This window comes from Poecilia latipinna, unplaced genomic scaffold (assembly GCF_001443285.1).
Source record: "Poecilia latipinna isolate Pla-1442-1.1 unplaced genomic scaffold, P_latipinna-1.0 Scaffold265, whole genome shotgun sequence".
Taxonomy (NCBI): domain Eukaryota; kingdom Metazoa; phylum Chordata; class Actinopteri; order Cyprinodontiformes; family Poeciliidae; genus Poecilia; species Poecilia latipinna.
In genome coordinates, this window is record NW_015112881.1 from 92,132 (window position 1) to 97,829 (window position 5,698).

Here is a 5,698-nt window from a genome sequence, read left to right on the forward strand (position 1 = left end):
TATATATATATTATTTTTACTCTGTTGGCTAAATGTTTGGGAAACCTCCTCAGCTTTTAAAAGGTACACAGTTAGAAAAGGATTACTGCCAGTTTCAAAGTGTGAAGATCTGACAAATGTTTTGTTTTGAGGATCTATTAGAAGTTTAGAATAGGACGTGATTTGTGTCTGAATCTTGTACATAGGAGATCATAAAACCTATATAAGCATCATCTACTGTTGACTTCTGTATGTAATCGAAGGACATTGTTTACATTTGTGAAATGTTCTGTTTTTTTTCTGGTGACAATCGCTTCGGACTCAGAGCATGCTAGAAACGCATAGAAGCACAAAACTATATTTATGTCGGTTATGGTTCCTTTCTATTTCCTGTAAATAGAGACGACATGCAGTACTATGGGAGACAGTTCTTTCTTAAATCCATTTGTACTAGCTTTGTAGAAAGTTAATTCTATTTTAAAGAGCATTGTATATTTGATAGCCAAACTCTAAGCTATGTAAAATGTTTATTTATGGTATCGTTGGTCAGAGGACTACTGTCCAGACGTCTTTCTTAAAAACCCCTGTCGCATGCTTTTAGCCAACATGAAACCTCCCCCTCTGTTTTTTCTGAATTTCAGACACTTTTATTGTCAGTTTTAATGAGCTTTATCTGCCTTCAGTGAGATTTTATGAAGTAGACGCGTGCCACAGGACTGCAGCTGCCACTACTTGACCCACTTGTAACATGAACCAAAGTCCTATTAAACATTGCATTATGTTCAGCACCTTGCAAAAGCATTCGTTCGCTCCGAATGTCTCCACGTTTTGTCACTTTACAAACGACAAACCACATTTTATCCCTTTGGCGTTTTATGTGACGGGCCGACGCAAAAGACTGCGTGGAGTGGAAAGAAAATGTTCAGTCAGATTGAATGGAGAACATTCGTGTTCAAGTCTTTCCACAGACTCACAATTGCATTTATACTTTAACTAGACCATTCTAAAAAAAATGGTTTAAATAATTTCCTTGTACCTCCAGCTGTGCGTGTGGCCATAGCCTCTCGCTGATTTCCCTCCATAAATTTGCAAGAGGCCGAAGAAAAATACTCCCCACAGCATGATACTGCATCTACCATGTCTCAAAGTGCATTCAGGGTGACCTGCAGTGTTGGTTTTCTGCCACACGCTGTTTTTGCTTGTTGGTGAAAAAGTTCCGTTCTGCGCTCGTATCGTTTTGTAACCCAACACCTGCTCTGTTCACGAACGAACCCCTGAGGCCTTCGCAGAACAGCTGGATCCATAATGAGATCAAGTCACACAGGTGGAGGTATTCACGTAATCGGTTCCCCGGGGCTTTTATTTTGGGGTAACAGAGTAAAATGGACTGAAGACAAGCGCATGCATCCTTTTTATTCCATGTCACAGTTATGAGAAACGCTACGTCGGTCTTACCCAGTCCACATGAAGCTCCTTAAAAGTCTGTGTTTCGAAATAAAACAAAAATGTGAAAAAAGATCAACTGGTACAAAAACGCCTCTGCCGGGCAATTTAGGACATTGTCTTTACTTTTACTTTCTTTTCAGAGTTCTTACTATTGTTTGCAAAGCATCCATGTTGCACAGTGTTTCGAAGCTTGCCGCTTTTGCATATTTATTGCGTTGTTTGTCTTCAATATATATATAGTTGTGGCTATTTTGTTACCCGGAGGGTCTATTTTGCACTGCGAATGAGTCGAGAAAATAAATATATCCAACCCACATGATGTCTGAGGGGCTCTTTCTTTCCCGGGCGGCTGACCTCACCCACCGTCATGCTCACGAGGTTTGAGGTGTCCGGGAGTCCCATTCATGAAAAACATTCAGCAGGAGCAGGAGCCGTCCCTCTGAGGGCGTCGCGTTACACACAGGTTGTACCGATATTAATAACCGTCACTCCGCAGACGCGACACTCCGTCACTCACAGCCGGCATTTGGACGCAGGCAGGCGGCGGGGAAGTGGCGTGTAAACGTCGCTGACGATGAGGCCTCCGAACCGCAAGCCTCTGCCGCACTGACTGCACACAGCTCATGGGTTTGCTGAGATTAGGGGGAATCTAATTATCCAAAAGTACCCTGGATGTGCAGCTTTGTGTAAAAAGCTAGTCTAGGTTTAAAATAAATTAGATCCCCCCCCAAGTCTGCCAAACCTCCCCTAGGATTCTGAATCAGGTTCCTGTCGCATTCTGTGTCAGAGTTGCAGCTAAAGGATTAAAAAGTGTCTTAATGGGCTAATCAAATAGCCTATGGCCCTGGGCCTATCTGCACAGCAAATTCACCCCAAATCCCTTTTTAAATAATTAATACAGTCAACTGACAGGCAAACAGGGGAAAAGCTAATTAAAAAAAGGTGCGAGGCAGATAGTGGAAAGGCCACGGGCGAGCTTTAAAGATAAAAAGTCAAAAGGCCAGATCATCAGATGAAGCTCAGCGATTTATTTTTTTTATTTATTTTCTGTATTTTCATCACTTTTTGACAATTTTTTTTTTTTAAACTAGATAATGAATAAACTGACCATTCTGATCACTTACCTCCAGCAGAAGAGCTGGAACCACATTGAGACGCATTTTATGAACATGGGGGTGGGAAAGTCTTGCAATTTTGTATTTGTGAAACTGATGGATGAAAATAAATTCTGGCAACTTTCCTTCTGTTTTCTCAAATAAAAGCTTTAAAGGGTGTGTGTGTGTGTGTGTGTGTGTGTGTATGTGTGTGTGTTAACGGTGACTCGTAAAGTATTACAGCAAATAAAAAACAGAAACAAATGGAAAATAACGCCAACTTTCCCAAAGTCTGAGAACATAATCCAAACTTCTTTTTTTTTTTTTTTTACATTTCCCACAGCATAATACAGCCACCAATCTGTTTCAAGTGGTATTTTTAGGATGATGTGCGATGCACAAAGTTTCTCCTTGTAACTTCCCAAGTCTTGTGATCTTTTTGTTTTCATTAAAGATTTTCATTTGGCTGTGTAATTCTTCCAGCTCGTAGCATATCTCTTATTTGCTAAGTGGTTCTTATCGCTGCAGAATATTCCGGCGCCTGCTTCAGGCCTTACTGTAACCGCTCCGGCTGCGTCATGACTGAAAGTGAGGAGGTGAGTACTCCGTCTGGAAGCAAACTCGGTTTGAAAAGGATGACACCTGAACATCCGCCGAGACCCTCAGAGAGACGCTGACTCACTTTAGGTGACTACACGCTCTATGTTTAGACCAGATAACTGCTTTACGTGCTGGAAGTAAAACAAGAAAGCTGTAGGGTTTTAAAGAAACGCCTCAATTGTTTTGTAGTATCAGATGACCTTTCAGGAGACCCACCTGGGGTCCTACATCCCCCCCGCTGCAACCCCCCCTCCTGAGAGCGCTTTCTGCATGTGTCACAGTTATTCTTACCTCCCACTTATTTATCCAAGCTGGAGCTGGCAGCTGGTGTCAACCAGTGCTGAGTCACAACACCATGACAATCCCAGCACCTGCTGCAAACACAACATTTACTGACTCCTCAAGATATTGTTTTTTTTGTTTTTTTTCGTCTATAAACTTATGTACTGCCTCCTCACAGTGCTGTCAGTGAGCAGATCTGGAGATGACACTTTCACTTGCTGGAAATTCAACAAAACAAACAAAACAAACTTTCACGCTGCTTTTCGCCCCGAAAGTTGGATTTATTTCTGCGAAAACGTCGTTTTCGTAATCATTAAACTGGACGTATCTGCTGTAGCTTAGCGTCAGATGAAGACCTGAGTAAATGCAAAACGTTTTCAACGAATGGTTTTCCTTTATTACGGGAACAGTTCTACCCAAGCCAACCTGGTTACATGTAAAATGTATCCATGGTGATATTAGCTGCCATAAAGCATTTGCTACAACCAGAAATCGGTTTTTACGTTGCTGTGAAGGAATTTCAGCTCACTCTTGTTTGCAAAAGAGTTTCAATTCTGCCATGTAGGGTTTTAAAGAAACGCCTCAGTTGTTTTGTTATATGGATATCAAGCACGAACAAACTGCTTGACTCTTGATTAGAGAGATTAAGTGTACACTTTAACTAGGCCAATCCAAAACCACTTTTGCCTTTTGAGCCATTCAGAGGAAGACTTTACGTTTCAGAGCATCGTCCTTCTTTACAACTCATGTTGGCTTAAGCTTAGGATCGATCGGGTCTGGTGCATGGCAGCCTCACTTTCCAGACCCAAGAGCAGTAGGTCACTACTACTGCTACTACACTGAGTCATGGGTTAATGACTCAATGTAGCATAAAGTGCTTTTGGGGTCCTCTGGACTTGATAAAGATAAAGTGCTATATAAGTCCATTTTCACTGGCGTACCAAAGTCTTGGATATGGGATTATTTCTTGTTCCAGTTTAATGGTTTTGTGTCTTATCTTTTCTTTACGTAAGGGGAGGATGTAACCTTTTCTTTTTTAGTTTTATTGACTCTAGTGGCTTTTATTTGATAGTGAATTGACAGGAAAAAGGGGGGCGGGGGGAATGGGAAGACATGTGACACAGGTTACCAAGCTGGGAATCGAGCCTGAACAGCCGCGTCGAGGACTAAGGCCTCCATATGCGGGTTGTGCTTAACGCCTGCGCCACCACAGCAAACCCCAGAGGATATCATCATGTAAAACTTGCACCAAGGTATGGTGCAAGTTTTACATAGACCAAGGTTGGTTTGGACAGATTTTCCCCTTAGAAAATTAAATCACGACTTGAAAACTCCTTTCTGTATTTCCTCAGAATCAGTTCGATGATGTGAAATGAGTGCAACAAAAACGCAACAGCAGAAGAAACCTGGAATGATTCTGCTTGTATGTTTAGGACATTTATCCTGCTGGAAGGTGAAGCCTCAAGTCTTTCGCAGCCCCGATTTGGTTTTGTTTGCTTGCTGAAGAAAAACCTTGCATTACGCTGCCCTCACCGTGTTGCGCTGCAGGCATGTCGTGCGCTCCGGCACAACCGGCATTCTGCATATAGGCCAGAAACGTCAGTTTTGTCCCATCAGAGCGCTTTTTCCTACAAATGCCAGATTTGCTGAGCGTGTAGCCGACACACCGAGACAAAACGCGAAAGGGCCACGAATCCTTTTGCAGGGTTCTTCTGCAACTGCAAAGTGCAAGAATCTGCCCATCCAAATAGGGATTTTTTTTTTAAACGTAGCCCATATGGTGCAACATATAATCTCATAAGCCTCTGTGAGTACGCTGACCTTGGCTTGAAATGCATATCTCACTGTGGTGGCAGATCGCTGTCAGACACACGATTCAGTCACCTCATATCATGACCTCATTCTTTAAAACCCACAATCTTTTCTTTTTTACAGCACTCACAGGAGGATTTTAATTTGAAAGAGAGAGAGAGAAACATAAAATCTTGAATTGTAACATGAAAACCCCGAGGCCCCCAGGGACTCACTACTCCTTCTTTTCTTAGTCCAGTTGTTCATCCACTCCCCCCCCCCCCCACCCCCCAGCGCAGAATAACACACATCCACAACAATCGGTCAGTGAGTCCCGGTCCACTCCTCCCTCTCAGTCGCCCGAATTGGAGCTCCTAAAAATAAGGTGCATGCCACAACTGTTGCGCTGCTCCGGGTCTGACCAATCACAGCCCCCAACAACCCCCCTCCCGTAAACCGAGCCCGACTCCGGTTTTCCTCATGGATTAACAAATAGACCATGATCA